Below are 8,804 nucleotides of genomic sequence, written 5' to 3' on the forward strand. Positions count from 1 at the left end.
AGCAATGGAGTGCAATGAGAAGGCCTAGGATGAGACACTGCAAAGCCACCTGTCCTGGGCATGGCTCTGCTGGGACAGAGCTCTCCTGGGCCATGTCTGCAGGATGTCTCTTGGGCTCCTTTCCCCACGTAGTGGCTGTGGGTCTAAGGATGGCAGCTTGCTGGTTGAAATCTCTTCAAACAGGGACAGGCCCTGTTTCTCTTTGCGGTGCAGAAGTGCTTGACACCCAACCTGCACCGCAGCAAAGCATAACTCACTTTTATGCCTGTGGTCACTTGCCTCGATTTTATATGTGGCAAGGCTGGCAGCGTGGATATAGTGCAGGAGCCCACGGTGGTGTCAGGGAAAGTGTTTGAGTGCAGCATTTTATGGCTTGGCTGGATTTATTTCCTGGCTGGAACGTTTCCACCACCTTCCTTTGGCCGCACCTGAGACTCCAGCCTGTGGTTTCCTGGTTTTTCTTTCCCTTAAGGCTACCAGCTCCACTTGGAGGAAGGAGGGAGCACAGGAGAGGGAGCTGCTCCAGTGCTTTCTGCATTTGGACATGAAAGCTGCTCTCTGCTCTGCGCACAGACCTTCTCCAAGAGAGGAGTGGATGGAGCAGATTGCCTTCAGCACTGAGCTTACGTGGATCCCAAAAGCAGCTGTCACAAAGTTTATTCCCAGGAAAGGAAATACAGGTCTAACGCAAGCGAGCACACCTGAGCCAGCTGAGCCCGGCTGGCATGGAGACAGGGCTGCGGAGACGTGGTGGAAGGGCTCCAGCAGGACAAGGCGCCAGGTTGGTACCTCCTCTCCCTGCCTGTGTCTGCCTCCAGGTGCAGCCCATGAGCACGATGAGGAGTTCAGGTGGAGAACAAACACACCTGGGGCTCAGCCTCCAACCTGAAAAAGCTGGAAAACAGCTAAGGGGATGAAGGCTTTTTTCCTTCTTTTTTTTCTCTTCTTCAGTCTTACATGCAAAAATATTTTTGTAGCTGGAGACTGAGCTCAGTACTGATGCTAATGATTTACCTGTCTCTTCCCTGCACAGTGTAAGCATCCCCTAGGAGGATCGATGCCACCTCGTCTGAATTTTGTAAGTCTGAACGTTGGTGTTGCGCTCAGGTCTGCTCCCCCCATAGAAGCTCCTGTTGCCAAGCTGAATATCAGCAAGGCATTCGCAATGGGTTGCAGGAGCTGGCAGCCTCGGCAGCAGGGGTGCTGCTGCATTGAGAAATGGGTCTCCAACTTTATGGCTAACTGGGAAGTTTGGAAAAAAATAAAAAGTAGCAAGAAGGGATTAGGGTGCTGTGAATGAAGCCAAAAATGTGAATGGTAATTCAGACATGAAGAAAGCTGTCATGGCAGGCGGCAGAGGAAGGAAAGCAGCCAGGGAAAGGCAGCGCTGTGTGCTGAAGGTAACCCAGGGAAGAGCCTTGGAGCAGCTCTCTGGCATCTGCCAGGTCAAGAAAAGCTACCAACTGACTTCCAGAGGCTTTGGATGGGCTCCAGAGTGAAATCAGCACCTGATCCCTAAGCTGCTGGGTAGCTGAGGGGGCTTTATGAGTCGGGATAGCCTTTGCAGTTTAAAGCGTTGGCACTGAGAGTTAAATGTAGTTGAGCCGGTTGATGCATTTTGTATTTCAGTTTCTTATTTCAATTACAAATACTGGCTTAATACAGCCATTACCAAACTAAAGCCTTTAAAATTCAAGAGGAAAAAGTTTCCAAAATGGAATGAATTGATCCACCACTCATCCTGGCTGACCGTCTGACAGATCAGCCCTAAGCCCAAAGGCAGAACAACCTGAACCCTGGGGTTTGTATTTCCAAACACAAGAGAAAAACAATCGCCTACTTCTCCTTAAAGAGCAGCAATAGAAAATAGGACTTTACTTTTGATGAGAAGTCGATGGGAGCTGCTTGGGTTGTAGTGCAGGAGAAGAGAATTGAGAAGATAGAAACATACAGTTTGGGAGACGGAGCTGGTAGATAACTCGTATTGGATTTGTGGCTTCCTTCTGTTTAAGAAATGTGGTCCTTATTGTGCCATTGGTTTTGAAGCAAAGCTCTCCATTGATTTCAGAGGGGTGTCCTGCCTAAAAATCAATGGCGGGAGATGTCTTCATGTGTTTACCTACTCTGATTTGACTATTGATCATTAATAACTTTACAGATGCCAGCAAAGCAAAAAGCAAGACGTAGCTTCTGTGAATTTAAGCCAGGAATTCCCTGGCTCGTTTTGTGGTGGCACCCTGCGATGCGCTGACTTCCTCTCTCCAGGTGAGCAGATGCATGTGTTTTCTTCTGGGTGATCCATGAGGGAACTGGGACTGGGAGGGGTGTGGGGCAGGGGCACTGCCGAGCTGCCCGCTAAAGCCCTGATTTCAGTTATGAAGCAGAGGGGAAGCCCACTTTAAACCGGTGAGGTTTCTGACAAGCAACAGGTTATAACAGGGGAGGGCAGAGGCATGTGCAGGTGAGTGCCTGCAGACTTTGGTAAAGAGCAGGTTACACTGAAGGCGTGTTCCTAGGAAGGGAATCTTTCCAACTCCAAGCAGCTCCATGCTGCTCCCCGGGACCCTGCTGGTCCAAGGAGCACTGCTAAAGCCACGGCAGTTCTCCTTGCCTTGTCCTTAACTTTCCTCTTGTCTGTAAGGTCCTGTAGGTAGGAGTCCCCAGATTTTGTCTTGCTTAACAGTTTTGTGTTGTACATCAGCAATCCTGTAGAACAGTTTCAGGATGCTCACTAAGTTAGAAGGCGTATTTATGGGTCGATATTTCAGCCAGTGGCAAAGTGCTGCAAAGCTTTGGACTCAGGCTGAGTGAGCCAGCCACCTGGTGAACACGTAAACCCATGCTTTTAATTAAAACAAATAATAATAATAAAAAGAAATACACGGTCTGATTATTTGCCAACAAGAAAAATGCACCCCAGGGATCTCAAAGTATAATTACCCTCTCTGAATGGCCAAAATGACTGGTTTTGCTGCAGACTGTAGTTCTCCCTGATGCTGCTGCAAGGTCATGGCCACCATCTCGCCTGCTCCACTCACTCAGAGCTATGGGTGCCCTGCATGTACCCCAGGGCATCACTCCAGCACAGCTATCAGGGATTGCTGTCTAGCTCTTACCCCCATGCACACTGAAACATGCCCAGTAATGGTGTTCCACTTGCAGAAGCTGGCTTCCTGCTGCCTTTACAAGTCAGGGATGAGGCAGTGCCCTTTGCTACCCAGCAGGTCTCAGGGCTCGTGCTCTGCTCTGACAAGGAGGGACGTGGCATCCCTCTGCAGAGCCTTTCAGCAGGCACTGGTACATCTGTAAACTGTGCGTGATAAGCTCTAAAAACGGCCCTTTGAAATCGAACCCTGAGAAGCGCGAAGTGCCTCAGACAAAAGGGATTTGCCTTGGTCATGTTGGTAGGGAAAGAGGAATTTCCTATGTTGGGAAGGACAGGGAGGTGACCCAGCTCATCCAAAAGCTTGGGTGGGAAAAGAGCCCTCCTGGTCCCTGCAGAGCCTTTGCTGCTTCCTTGGCCAGCAGCACATTTCCCTTCCTAATGGGTTGAGCATCTCAGCTCTGCCGCGGCTCCGGCTGTCGCTGGCATTGTGTACGGACTGTCACAGCCCTGAGAACAGGGATTTTAATACACTCCATGCACGGTGTCACCCTACTGGAAAGAGGCTCATCAGAACATGGCATGTCAGTTGTCACTTCATGGGGAGCAGATGAAACCCTATTATCAGTACGCTGTCTACAGGCTTCCACCGCGTCGGAAAGCAGCTCGTCAGTGCGGTGTGTACAAAGATGTCACCGCTTGCTGCTGAACTACACGCGCGTGGCAGGGAGCAGTGGGATTAGCACGTAGGAGCTGGGGGTGAGGGAGCAGCCTGGGGCTTTGCTGGGAGCATCCTATGTGCATGGGGTGGCAGGGAATGGGGCTTGCTCCATGGCTGGGGGCTGTTGGCCTCTCTGATAACTGAAGGATGCCAAGCCCACACAAGCTGCACGGTAGCCTGAAGGAGGCCAAAGATCCCAAGAACCTACGAGGCAGTACGCAGCTCCTGAGCACTGGATATGCCTGTTGCCATGCAGAACACATGGCCCAAGGTCTGAGACCTGCTGCTCAGCCCACAGCTGGTACCAAGCTGCTCGGGCTCTCTGGTCAGCGCCACTCCCTGGTGGGAGCTCTGCCTGCCTGCTGCAGCCGCCCTGCGTGGGCACTTCCCACGTCCCACTGCCCCCAGCATCACTCAGCCTTTCCCTCACTTGGGATGCACTGATCCTTCCTCCCTCAGAGAGCTGCTTTCCCCTAAGCTGCCTCAGAAACCCAGGTTCTGCACCCCCCTTCCTCCCAGCCCAAGGAAAAGAGATGGCGAACGCCTTGCTCTTGATTGTGTCGATGGGAGATGATTTTCAAGGTGAAATTTCTAGTTCAGTTGAGTCACTTTCATTCAAGGCGATGAGCAAAATGTCACCCCCACACTGAACCACACTCAATGCGCCGTTCTCCTATTGCATTTAAATTTACTCCACTTTTCCTTTCTGACACCTGTTTAAATCAATATCTTCCTCTCCAGGTCGTGGGCAGAATGTGCCTGGTCTCTCCGCACAGCGCTTCTCAAATCCACTAAAATCAACACAATAATTGAAATATTTTCAAGCTGATTACACCGCTGCCTGAGGCTAGGCTGGTTGCTAAGGGTAAGCTCCCTGGTTGCTAGGGGGAGTAAATCATCTTGCATTATTTGATTTTTGTTATAGATATGAAACCGCTACTCCCTCGATTAAATGTCTCTCAGTCTAACACCTATGGGACCTGGGGAAAGAGAAAAGAAAAGCAGCAACCTTGACCCTGTCAAATAAATATCTCTAACTTTTCCTGTCCTCCGGCTTCCAAACCAAACCTGTCTGCTGATTTTTTTTTTTTTTTTGATTTTTTTTTTTTTTAAACCTGACTTTAAATAACAAAGCTGTGGGGACAAGCAGATGAAGAGAGGAAGAACTGTCTGTTCCATTAGAGGATCTCTCAGCTTGGCTAAACACTCTCTATTTACTCCAAACACAGCATGATGGGGAGCTACAAGGATCTAATAGCCTTGAAGATGTAGAATTGCACCAATTACAGATCCTCCCCAGTCCGTGGCTCACGAGGCGCCGGCTGGCATCACAGGGCCAAATCCTGCTGCTGTATCTGCAGACTGCAAATCCAGAGGGTTTTCATTGCAGAGGAGAATTTCTCTGAATTTCTTGTGGTCGGGGAAGAACAGAGCCCTGCTCCTAGCACAGAGGAGCTCTGCTGTGTGCAGGGCACATTGCTGGTGGAGCAGCAGTGCCCAGTGCATTACTCATGGGGAAGAAATGTCTAGGGCAGGTGAGTGTGCTGTGGGGGTTTTAAAGAGCCTCAGCTCTTGCTTTCACCAAGGAGCTGGCTGTGCTATTACTGCTGTAGGTCACCCCTCCAAAAAACGCTCAGAAATGACTGTACCAGTAAATCTGTCCCAACCCAATGGGCAGGCAGAGGTGAGAGAGTCTCTCCTGCCATTTGAGCTGGAAACAACCCACAGCCCAGCGTGCTGTTGGAACATGAGGGGAGCAGACTTGGCACAAAGCCTTCTCCACCCCCAAGACTTCATGCTGCTCCTCACACCTGCACTTGGCTTCCCCCGCACTGCCCGATGTCCTGCTCTCTGTGTGAGAAAACTGAGGCACAAAGCAATAGTGCAGCTCTTTGCCTGAGATCGTGCAACCAGTTGATGTCCCACTGAGACAGTGGTATCTCCTCACTGCTGACTGATCACCCCCCACCAGCTCAGGCTGCCCAGGGTGCCACCCAGCCTGGCCTTGAATGCCTCCAGGGAGAGGGCATCCACAGCCTCTCTGGGCAGTGCCTGACCACCCTCTGAATAAAGAACTTCTTCCTAACATCCCACCTAAATCAACACTCTAAAAGAGGTTGAAGCCATTCTCCTTTGTAAGGAGAGGGTCATTAATACCCTTGCTGCAAGCCCTGCCAGGTGAGAGGCCATGATGCATGGCTTTGTTAGCACCGATGAGCCAGGCTGGTCCCTGCACTGGCTGTGGGGAGCGTCTGTGTTAAATGCATTCAGCTCTGTTTGCTCTGGGCTGTGCCAGTGCCAGTGGGGTTCAGCAGGACTGCTGGTCAATGGATGGAAGCATGCAGGGCACCGGGGAGAGGGGTGACCGGGATACCCTTGTAAGCCTGGAGGACACATTCCTTCCAGCCTGGCTTTGTGCTCGTCTCCTTGTTTCCCAAAGTTTGCAGGCAGGATTCCTCTGTGGGGCACCCGCACCTGTGCCATGCATTTAGTGGGAAATGCCTGCAGCATTAAGAGGGCTGCGATCGAAATGATTAATTGTTTAATATATTGCAAGCTGGTTCCCCTTTGCAGATTTGCCATGTAACAAATGGAGTCGGCTGGTATCTCACACTGGCGAGCTCCTTCTTCGAGTTTTAGCCAATGGTCTGAGCTTAGAGATACAGCCTGGGCAGGACATGGGGCTTCAAAAGCAAAGCCACTGAGAGGAGAGCTGGTGCCAGGGGGTGGCAAGGACACGATGCCCCGGGGCAGGGGAGCACAGCTGTGGAGCAGGGAGCAGGGAATGTTCCTCCTTAAAGCTGTGACATGTTTTTGTAGCGGGCCTGCAAAGACTTGAGATGAAGCCAGAAGTGTGATGACGAGCACACGTAGGGGATCCGATGCGGTGTTTCATTTACACGTGTAACTTACTTAAAAATCCATATTAAGTATAATTTCTATTTCAATATTATACAGGTCACACTTTATGCTAAGGTTCCATTTATAAATAGTTTATAAAGATTAATAGATGTTTTAATCGATGGCTAATCAATAGCTTAGTGACAGGAAAGCCCAGCAGAGGGAATTGCCCCAGGGGCTGCAGGCGTTTTGCTTCAGCTCGCTGACGTTTGACCCTTGTTCTGGATGGGGACGGAGGAGCGGTGCTGTCAGTAGTGCTGGATGCAGCGCTGCTCCCATTGATGCTGGTGGGTGCCACGGGGCTCTGGTAACCCATGTCGCTACGAGGATGTGTATTCCTGCATCTAGGGGAAGGCTTGAGAGTAGATAAAATCACTGTGCAGCATGGGAAGGGTGGTCCTCAGACACCTCACAGGGTTTCCCCTCCATTCAGAGAAATATAAAGATATTTTTTAAGTATAAAATGGGCATCGTATACTTTAAGAGTTGTGCCCACAAGGACACTAGAATAAAATCTAATTCTATTTAAAGGAAGACAAATAGTAATGTTGTACAAATTGATCCGCCAGAGGTTTCCGAAGCAGGGAGATACGTGTCTGTTCCTGCTGAACTTCTGAAGCTTGGTGTCTGATTCACTTCCAAGTCAAAATCCTGGAGACGCTCTCCAGAGCAGACCCAATAATTGAATATTAAGTGATTTCTTCATGAATTCTCATCATCCTGATAATGTCGCTGGCAATGCTGGAATGGAAGAACAAGCCCTCAGCTCCTTGACTACCCTGGAAACCCAACTGAAGCCATGTAGCAGATCCCAGAGCCGGTGCCTCGGCTCCCAAAACTGTCTCTGCATGTGAGTCTTTGAAGAAGTTTTCCATTTTTAATGGACAGAAATATCTGCCTGCTAAACTTTAACTACAACTGTACCCAAAGCCCGTCTGTCTAGCAGCAGGTGGGCTAGTGAGAGTCACAGTCCTGCTGGGATACAGCCAGCTGTTCCCAGGAATGAATCTCAAGTAAATTAACAAACACCACACAAACCTGTCAATTGAATCATTCTTGATTACTGTAAATGCTGGGCTACCCGTTGAGGAGCTTCTCCCTCCATGCAGAGGGAGTTCTGTATGTGCTGTGTGTGTAAGTGGGATGGCGATGCCCTGTCCTCCACGTGGAGGGTCCTTTGGTGCCCAGGGTTGTACCTGACTTGGTCCTATGGGCTGAAGTGCTGAAGAGGTATAAGGTGGTTCCCTCACCTCTCTGAAGGTTCTGTGGGCTGACAAATGGCTCGCGAACGATTTGGGGATAACTCAAAGCATCCATCCTCCTGTAGCAAGATAGAAATGGTGCAAATTGACTCTTTTTTCTTTTGGAGGCTTTTCCTTGTCATCTGCATGGCCAGCGAGTGGCTCAAAATTCCACAGACCCTCTGGGAATCCACACATGCAGCAGCCATTTCCCACTGGGCAGAAGGACACAGAGGACAACCTCCTGTCTGTGGAGGTGAGAGCTGGAAACACACTGTATTGAAGCCAGGAGAGCTTCTGGTAACAGGTAACAGCAGGTTGCAGAGTTGCAGAAGCTTGTAGGTGTTGTATAGCAATCAGTGTGCTGGGCGGGAAGCAGAAGGCTCAACACCCGTCTGTCCTGTATTTGCTTTAGTGCTTGAGCTTTGATGGTGCATACAAGCCTACCTAGCAACATTAGGGACATTGTGACTGCCAGCAAAGTCACAGCAGGACCCAGCCAGGGCTGTCTGCTCATGCTGCCTGGGGCTGGGGGTGTCCTGGAGTTGGGGGTGGGCAGCGGGAGCTGTCAAAGGGAAGGGCGAGCAGCAAGGAGACTGGGGCTGAAGGGCTGATTGGGTGAGAGTGGGCGATGGGGAAACATGGGGAGCAGAGAGACACGAGAGGGCTGGAGGTGGCCGTCTGCTGTCAATAACAGCAGCTTGGAAACAATGCAAGGGAAGGGAAAAACACACTAAGAGAGAAAATGGACTGTCAGGGGAGAGCAGCCTGAGCAAAGCTAAGATGTGGGCAAAGCTGGCAGAGGAATGTGCTGGGGAAGGGCTGTGAGAGCCAAGGG

At 50.5% G+C, this 8,804-nt stretch overlaps 1 long non-coding RNA gene across 1 annotated transcript; it reads left to right on the top strand.

The window, feature by feature from the left end:
- LOC110406026 lies at positions 452-4,972 on the top strand. The gene is made up of 4 exons (XR_002443209.1): positions 452-781; positions 1,034-1,078; positions 2,159-2,265; positions 4,566-4,972. It is a non-coding gene; the product is annotated as an uncharacterized LOC110406026 (long non-coding RNA).

This window comes from Numida meleagris, chromosome 13 (assembly GCF_002078875.1).
Source record: "Numida meleagris isolate 19003 breed g44 Domestic line chromosome 13, NumMel1.0, whole genome shotgun sequence".
Classification (NCBI taxonomy): domain Eukaryota; kingdom Metazoa; phylum Chordata; class Aves; order Galliformes; family Numididae; genus Numida; species Numida meleagris.